This window comes from Rhinoderma darwinii, chromosome 1, assembly GCF_050947455.1.
Source record: "Rhinoderma darwinii isolate aRhiDar2 chromosome 1, aRhiDar2.hap1, whole genome shotgun sequence".
Lineage (NCBI taxonomy): Eukaryota > Metazoa > Chordata > Amphibia > Anura > Rhinodermatidae > Rhinoderma > Rhinoderma darwinii.
Genome location: NC_134687.1, coordinates 422,338,024 through 422,347,860, shown reverse-complemented (window position 1 = coordinate 422,347,860; position 9,837 = coordinate 422,338,024).

Here is a 9,837-nt window from a genome sequence, read left to right as displayed (position 1 = left end):
CACCTGTCCGCTCCACCTACCAGCAGCTGCCAGGCGAAAGCAAATTTCCCTTTCACCTGCAGGAGCACTCAGGGTCTGTTAGCAGGTTCCAGATAGTGGGATCACCCTTATCAGGGTGGTAGTTCCGCTGCAGGCAGCGCCCCAGTCGTCAGGGACTTCGCAGGGTGAGTTCGCTGCCACTTGCCTAGTCTGACAGGTTGCGCCAAGTCTGGTTGCGGGTGCGCTTTTGCTGAACTAGTATTCTGTCAGTATTGTTACAGGTTCGTCGATAGTTTGGTACGGAATGCAGAGGAAAGGGAGGAGGGTGGGGAGGGGAAGATGGCTAAAGATTGACTGGAGTACTTGTCTAGCCTTGGGTCAAGTACATAGTTTGTCGCCACAAATTATTGTTGTTTCCTCAGCATGGTCTGCTATCAATAGGAAAAAACGGGATAGAAAAGCAGGCTGTCTGGAATTAGGTGTGTAATAAGGGGGGCAGAAGAAATGGAGAAATGCAACTCCTCGAGGCACACAATGCCTGCCTGAAGGCTTCCGTAATACCTCAAAGGCTATGATGCAATTATGGGGAGAATTAACCCTTAATGACCAGGCCAACTTGCGCATTAATGACCAAGAATTCTTTTTTGTTTTTTCACGGTCGCATTCCAAGAGTCGTAACTTTTTTTTTATTCCGTCGACAAAGCTGTATAAGAGCTTGTATTTTTCGGGACGAGTTGTGTTTTGTAATTGTACCATTTTTAGATGCTTATAATATATTGATTAACATTTATTAACTTTATTTTAGGAGAGAATTGAAAATAAGCAGCTATTCCAGCATTGATTTTCACGTTATAAATTTACGTCGTTTACTGTGCAGCGTAAATAACATGTTAACTTTATTCTATGGGTCGGCACGATTAAGGGGATACCATATGTAAAAGTTTTATATGTTTTCCTACGTTTGCACAATAAAAATCCTTTTAGAAAAAAATTACTTGTTTTTGCATCGCCGCATTCCAAGAGCCGTAACTTTTTTATTTTTCCGTCAATGTTGCCGTATGTGGGCTTGATTTTTGCGGGCCAATGTGTAGTTTTTGGGGTACATAGGACTTCTAGATTAAGTTTTATATATTTTTATATGGGGGGAATGGGAGAAAAGAGAGAATTTTGCCGTAGTTTTTTTGCGGTTTTTTTGGATGCCGTTCATCCAGCGGCTTAATTAATCTGTTAATTTTATTGTTCAAGTTGTTACGATCGCGGGGATACTATATATGTGTATGTGTTATTTGTTTTGGCACTTTTACTAAATAAAACCACTTTTTTGACTGTAAATAATTGTATTTTTTTTCACAAACTTTATTTAACTGCTTTACATTTTTTTTTTTTCGTCCCACCAGGGGACTTCACAATGCGATCTGCTGATCGCATATATAATGCTTTGGTATACTTTGTATACCAAAGCATTATTGCCTGTCAGTGTAAGGGCGGATTTACACTTACGTGATATACGTCCGTGCAACGCGTGTGATTTTCACGCGTGTCGGACGGACCTATATTAGTCTATGGGGCCATGCAGACAGTCCGTGATTTCTGCGCAGCGTGAGTCCGTTGTGTAAAACCCACGACATGTCCTATATTTCTGCATTTTTCGCGCATCACGCACCCATTGAAGTCAATGGGTGCGTGAAAATCACGCGCACCACACGGAAGCACTTCCGTGGGACGCGCGTGATTTGCGCACCAGCAGTCAAAAGTATGATTGAAAACAGAAAACCACCACGTGCTTTTCTGTTTACAAACATCCAAACGGAGTGTCATAATGATGGTGGCTTCGCGAAAATCACGCAGCCGCGCATCCTATGTGATGCCAAACAGAGCTGTTAAGTGACTTTTGCGCACGCAAAACGCCGCGTTTTTTGCGCGCGCAAAAACGCACACGCTCGTGTAAATCCCCCCTAAAGCTGACAGGCAATCTATTAGGCCATGCCTCTGGCATGGCCTAACAGGCATTTGCTGAAGACAGACCTGGGGGTCTTTGTTAGGCCCCTGGCTGCCATGGAAACCCGACGGCGATCCGCGATTTCTTTGCGGGGGTGCCGATGGGGTGACAGAGGGAGCTCCCTCCCTCTGTCAAACACATTAGATGTCGCTGTCGCTATTGACAACGGCATTTAGTGGGTTAAACTGCCAGAATCGGAGCACACTTCGATTCCGGCAGTTGCGGCACGAGCCAGGCTGTGTATAACAGCCGTGCTCCTGCCGCTGATCGCGTGTGTGCAGTGTCAGTACCCGCGCGATCACAGGACAGATATATCCGTCCTCCTGCGCGAACTAGCAGCTGCAGAGGACGGATATATTCGTCCTTCAGCGTTAACAGGTTAAAGCCACATACATTGTGGAAAATAATAGTTAATGGCATGATGAGTAGTATAAATATAAAAATAAAACTTATGTGGACGAGTGAGAGACCAAGGTGACGAATTGCAATGCAGGCGTGTAGAGGACTGTACCGCAGGGACAGTGGCGTAACTACCGCCGTAGCAGCCGTAGCGGCTGCTACGGGGCCCGCGGCATGAGGGGGCCCGTGTCGCCCGCCGGCACGGGCCCCCACCATGGCCGGAGGCTCCACTAGCAGCCGCTATGGCTGCTACAGCGGGACGCCACTGAACACTACGGCAGAGCAGGGAGGTATCTCCCCGCTCTGCCATTAAACAAAATACATGTATCCCCTCTCCACAGGAGAGGGGATACATGTGTGATCGCTGGCATTGATAGGGAGAACGGGGGACTGAAAGTCCCCTGAAGTTCTCCATCACAAGCCTCGGACTTCCGGGGTCTGTGTCAGCAGCTCCGTGGAAATGGAGCGCCGGTCGCAGTTGTGCGCATGCGTGACCAGCGCTCCTTTCATTTTTATTGAGCTGCGCACACGCCGGAAGTCAGAGGTTGGTCATGGAGAACTTCGGGGGACTTTTAGTCCCCGTTCTCCCTATCGCTGCCAGCGATCACACATGTATCCCCTATCCTGTGGATAGGGGATGCATGTCTTTTAGTAGGACACACTGTAGGTCGCATTTTTTTGGGAGGGGGGACGCTGTATGGCGTTCCCTACAGGGGGGGGGGTGTATGGCGTTCCCTGCAGGGGGGGCTGTATGGTGTTCCCTGCAGGGGGGGCTGTATGGCGTTCTCTACAGGGGGGGCTGTATGGCGTTCTCTACGGCGTTGTCTACAGGGGGGCTGTATGGCGTTATCTACAGGGGAGCTGTATGGCGTTATCTACAGGGGGGCTGTTTGGTGTTATCTACAGGGGGGTCTGTATGGCGTTCCCTACAGGGGGGGCTGTATGGCGTTCTCTACAGGGGGGCTGTATGGCGTTCTCTACAAGGGGGGCTGTATGGCATTAGCGCCATACAGCCCCCTCTGTAGATAACACCATACAGCCCCCCTGTAGAGAGCGCCATACAGACCCCCCTGTAGATAACGCCATACAGCCCCCCTGTAGAGAATGCCATACAGCCCCCCTCTAGAGAACGCCATACAGCCCCCCGTAGAGAACGCCATACAGCCCCCCCCTGTAGAGAACGCCATACAGCCCCCCAATAGAAAACGCCATACAGCCCCCCCCCTGTAGATAACGCCATACAGCCCCCCCTGTAGATAACGCCATACAGCCCCCCCTGTAGATAATGCCATACAGCCCCCTGTAGATAACGCCATACAGCCCCCCTGTAGATAACGCCATACAGCCCCCCCCCTGTAGATGACGCCATACAGCCCACCCTATAGATAACGCCATACAGCCCCCTTTGTAGATATCTACAAGGGGGGCTGTAAAAAAGGCACTATCTACAAGGGGGGGGGGGTTGTGTGACACCCAGGGGAGGAAGGGCCCCAGTCAAAAGTTTGCTATGGGGCCCAGTCTTTCCTAGTTACGCCCCTGCGCAGGGACAAGTAAGACAAGTGTAGCAGATAGCTTATGAGCAAATGAAAGGTCTTGTGAGCAAACAGGAAAGGAGGTAAACAGTACAAAATGGGTAACAAATAGTAAATAAATTTAGTAAGGCACATGGTGCTAAAAGCACGAGTTAATGCAGGACCCTTCCAAAGCAACAAGTTCCAAATATGAAAAAAGGTAACAGGGGGAATCTATTTAGCATTGAATAGCATGTATTCCCCTGATAAAAAAAAAAGAAAAAAATTTAAAAAAAAGAGGGTGGGAGTAAAAAAAAGAGGGTCTAGAGTCCACATAGATAGGGAACTAGATCATCAAAATGGCAACTGTTGTGCAGCCATTGTGCACATGTAATGGGGAAAATAACAGTTCCTGGTGAGGTGTCAGGATTCAGGCTCCAGAAGATTTAGTTGTTGTGTTCATCACAACAGGTGATGATGGTCCTGAGGTCCAGGAGTGGCATGAGAGGAGGGAGCATCAAATCAGAGCTTGGAGAAGCAGCGTCTAGCTCCTTCTGGAGACATCACTTTGTGGAATACATCCAGGTAAGAAAATTGTAGCTTGAAGGGGTAGTCCCCCAGATATTTAAGATTTTTTGACTGGAGTACTTTAAGGTAAGACTTCATGGCCCGGCATTTGGCAATAGTAAATAAGGCCAGGTCAAGAAAAAGCTGGTTTGTTTGACCTTGAAAGACTAGTGAACAGGCATTTCAGGCTGCAATAAGATGTTTATCACAGAGCGGTGTGTGTACTCACTGGGCCGTACCACGTAGCGGGATAGCAGCTGGCCAACTAGGTACAAAACAATGTCTATAGTCCAGAACGGGTACCTGAGGCAATGTGTAACATCTATGGCCACGGCCCATCGTTCTGACTTACCCCTCGACGGCCGTGGCCATGGACATCCAACTTGCTTGCAGCGTCGTCCTCCTGTGAGGCGCCGACACTCACTTCACAATATCGAGACTGTCTCCGGAGAGCGGGGCGCGCCCGCGCGTGCACGGCCTTAAAGGGCCAGTGCGCGCATAATTGCAGGAGGTCTGCAATCTAGCCCAGAGTGCTCTGGGCTATAAAAGGGGCTCTGCCCAATTGTTCCTTGCCGAGGCGTTGTTTGTTACCCAAAGTTTGTCGTGCTAAAGGTCCCCTAATGTCTTCCAGTGTTCCCTGTTCCTGTATCCTGTTCCCGTACTATCCTGGTCTAGGGCCGTGCTGAGCTGTTGCCAAGTTGAGCTGCATTCCACGCCTGTTCTGCCTATGCCACGCCTGACATCTACCTGCCGCCTGGTCCCTGCCTTGCTACTGTCTACTGTCTACATTGCCTCAGGTATCCTCTCTGAACTAGAGGTGGTGGACTCGTATGGTTATTATAGGAGAACTCAGCCCACGGGAGCAGCTGTACCCAGTCATCATGCCGTCTGGAGACAAAGTGCCGCAGATAGTTCTCCATAATTTGGTTAACCCTTTCGACTTGTCCATTGGACTGAGGATGATAAGCCGAGGAGAAGTCCAAATTTACACCGAGGAGGCCGCAGAGTGCTCTCCAGAACTTCGAGGTGAACTGGACCCCTCAATCCGAGACAATATGCAGAGGCAAGCTGTGCAGACGGAAGATGTGTTGTACGAAATGGTCGGCCAGTCGAGCAGCAGAAGGCAGACCAGTCAGGGGAACAAAATGAGCCATTTTAGAAAATCCATCCACCACCACCCAGATCACACTGCATCCCGCAGAGAGAGGCAGATCTGTGACAAAGTCCATAGAAACATGCTGCCAGGGGGCATCGGGCACAGGCAGTGGTTGGAGCAGACTGGCTGGTCTGGAGTGGGCAACTTTGTTTGCTGCGCACACCGTACAGGAGGAGACAAAGTTCATGACATCTTTACATGATGTCCATGACAAAGTCCATGACATCAGTCCATGGGCCACCAGAACTGACGGGCAATTAGGTCTCGGGTCTTACAGGCACCTGCGTGACCTGCCAGCTTGGAACTGTGACCCCCAGCGAAGGATTCTTCCTCTGTCTGCCAGACGTACAAAAGTCCTTCCTGGAGGAATGTCACTAACTTGCAGAGGGTTAAAAGAATAGATGCAGGAAGGTTCGATAATATTCTGTGGAGACTCCACAGTGTCCTCTGTTTCAAATTACCTAGACAAGGCATCGGCCCTCACAGTCTTGTCGGTAGATCAGTAGTGGAGTTCGAACCGGAATCGAGCAAAAAACAACGACCACCTGGCTTGACGAGGATTCAGCCGTTGAGCCGTCTGTAGATAGGTCAGGTTCTTGTGGTCCGTGAAGACCAGGATAGAATGAGCTGCGCCTTCTAGTAGGTGTCTCCACTCCTTCAGGGCCAGCTTGATGGCCAGTAACTCCCGATCCCCAATTAAGTAGTTGTGCTCGATGTGGTGGCAATGTCTCTGCTTCCTGCTTGTTGAAGACAACTGCGAACTGAGAGTAACAAGGAGGCAACCCTGCCAGGGACTGATGCGGAGAAGACTGAGGCGGATGGCCATGCACCAGACAGCAGTCGAGACACTTTGGGCCCCACTGGAGAACCTCTTCAGGAATGGGGCGTGTAGACGGAGCCAAGGCAAACCCAGCAGCACGGGGTTGACGGCCTTGGGCATGACAAACAGGGAGATGAGTTCAGAGTGATGAACTCCCACTTGGAGTCTTAGCGGCTTGGTCACAGACAAAACTAGGTCAGGCAAAGGCAGTCCATCTACCGAGGCAACCATCAACGGCCTTTCCAGCAGAACAGTGGCCAACTGAAGAAGATCCACAAGGTTTTGGCAGATGAAATTGGCTGCAGAGCCAGAGTCCAGGTAGGCAGAGACTGGATGAGAGCTCTCGCCAGCGACGATGGTCACAGGAATGAACAGTTTGGAGGAGAGTTCTCTATTAAATGCTGTATCGCCCAGGGTTGTCCCTTCAACCAATCCTAGGCGTTGGGGTTTTTCAGCTTCTGAGGACACAAACGCACGACATGGCCAGCGAGGCCGCAATATAAACAGAGTCCAGAGGTGCGCCTGCGCTGTTTCTCTTGAACGGACAGTTCAAGCCGATCCACCTGCATCAGAACCTCAGGTGGGGCAGAAGAAGAAGGCAAGAGGAGTTGCTGGAAGTTGGGCGCCAGTCTAAAAAGCCGTCTCTCCTGTCGAACCTCTTGAGATCCCTCTCTGAGCCTTATGTCCACTCGAGTAGCAAGTAGAATCAGGTCGTCCAAGGAAGCTGGTAGATCTTGAGCAGCAAGTTCGTCCTTGATCTCGGGCAATAGGCCATGCCAGAAGGATGCTACCAAGGCCGCATTGTTCCAGGACAATTCTCCTGCCAGGGTCCGGAACTGGATGGTGTATTCGCCCACGGAGACGTCCTCCTGGCGAAGGTTAAAGATAGAAGTAGCTGCTGACGAGACTCGTCCAGGCTCCTCAAATACGGTACGGAACAACCGCACAAACCCCTGGAAGTCTCGGGTCTCTGTCGTTCTCAGATTGGATTCGCCCACGCCAGGGTCTTGGCGGTAAGTAGAGATATAATGAAGGCGATCCTGGCTCCGTCCGAAGGAAATGCTTGGGCGTGCAGAGTGAAGTGGATATGGCATTGGTTCAGAAACCCCCTGCACAAACTTGCATCTCCATGGAACCGAGGATCCGAACCGGAGCTGCCAGGAGGTGTAGCAGGAGGGTCGATCGGAGGAACTTGAATAGGAGCAGTGAAGGAAGTAGCTAGCGCCCCTAACTGTTGTGCCATGGAGTCTACTGCCACAAGGAGTTGATCCTGTCGTGCTCGCAGATCCTGCAGTTCCGCCTGCATGGCTTGGGAGGGTGACATGCCCTTGAATTGACCAGCGGGGTCCATGGCCTAAGCGTACTGTCACGGCGCGCGGTGTGGATCCACTGGGCCGTATCACGTAGCGGGATAGCAGCGGGCCAACTAGGTACAAAACAATGTCTATTGTCTGTTCCTGCATCCCATGCTGTCCTTGTTCCAGAGCCTGTCAGTGTTGGAGTCGTGTCCCTCTGCACCTGCTGTCGTCTGCCACATCCAGTGCCATCCGCCACGTCCAGTCTCATCTGCCACGTCGTGTGATCTGCCACGTCTGGCTCAACCTGCTGCACCTGCTGTAATCCGCCACCTCTGGCGTAACCTGCTGCATCCTTCTCCATCCATGCCAAAGCCTCGGCCACTGTCTGGACTATTCAGATACCCTAGTGCGGGACTTTGTATTGCTGGGGTATTCTGTTTGGCCAGTGGCCTAGTGGGTCCACATACCCACAGACCGTGACATAAATGACTAGAGAAAATGCAACAATTTTGCTATGCGCTTCTTTAAATGATTATAACTACAGGTGAATGAAGTTCATTTATAAAAAGAGTGTAAAATTCAAAGGACAGATAGGGCTTTGTTTTAATGGCATTTATCAGTATACATCCCTTTTATTTATTTTTATAAATTGGAAAAAAATTGCAAGCATTTAGCAAATGCGTAAGTTCATGCTAGCATTTTTCACACACCGTATGGACCACGGACAAAATTCATCTCCTTTCACATTCTTCCACTTCTCCCGTGCATGGGGATACCAAATATGTGTGCTTTATTCACTGTGCGGGCATGTGCCAGTGCTTGGCATAAAAGGGGGCTTTTTGGCATTTTCGGTCCAGGAATTCTGCACTTGATTTTATAGCAGCATATTAATTTCTAGTGGGCCTAATGCTGCTGAAACATTGGAAACACCCCATAAATGACTTCATTCACACAAGTAGACCCCAAAAGGTTTTCTTCAAGGGGCTTATCATCTTTTTAGAAAGTCCAGTTTTCTTCTGAAAGTTTCTTGAATAAGCTGGAACAAAATAAAATTAGCAATTTTTTTGGCAAATGCGTTAGTTTACATGAACATTTTTCGCATACAGTATGGACCACGGACAAAATTCTTCTCCTTTCACATTCTGCCACTTCTCCTGTGCATGGGGATACCAAATATGTGTGCGTAATTTTTCACATAGAGATGTAGGAGGGCTTACAATAGATGAAGTTTATTTCACATCACCTTTTTTCAAAGCTGGTTTTACAAAACTCAGCAGAGTTTCTATAACACTTTCAAAATATCTGCTCTTGAAGCAGAGATCCCATAAGTATTAATCTAGGGGTATAATGGGAATTTATTTTTTGGGGTTTCCTAAAATAAGAAATTGCAGGTTTACGCAAATGGGGCTTTCCAGCAGTGGAACTTTAGAAAATATGCAAACATAACAACCAATTCGGTTTTTGTGCATTGTACCACATGCCCCGGTCCTTGCAGCATGCAAATGCCTAAACAGGGGTACACTAGAATAAAAATTGTCGCAGTACAGGTGGTACGCCTTTGTGAAGCAGAGGCTGCATTATCTCCCACATCATTTTGCTGCTGGTGGAAAGACCAGGGGGGCATCCAGGAACATTTATTGAGCGGTCCCGCCTTTAATAAATTCTGAAGGTGGTAGTATATCCTGACTCGATTGTCCTTTTGGAAGGTAGATATTGGCAAAAACTAAGTCTTCCATGGAAGTTGAGGAGGGATTTGTCCACACTTACGTTCTGCTCAGGGGTGTAGAGTTACAGGAATAAATTGAGGGAATTTATTAGCGGTCTTATTTTGAACAACCGATCACGGATTGCATCGGTACTTGGGGGGGCTTTTGCGTTGTCATTGAAGTGGAGGAACCTCATTATTGTTTCATAACGAGACCTGGGCACTACTGCAGAATACACTGGGGTGGCTTGGGCGGGTCTTGTTGACCAGTAAGACCTAATGGAGGGCTTTTTTACAATACCCATATTTAGGGTGAGCCCCAAAAGTTTTTATAATTCCTGCAAATTGGTGGGCGTCCAGTCTCTGGCATGGGTGGATGAAGGTTTCTGCCTTATATAGTGAG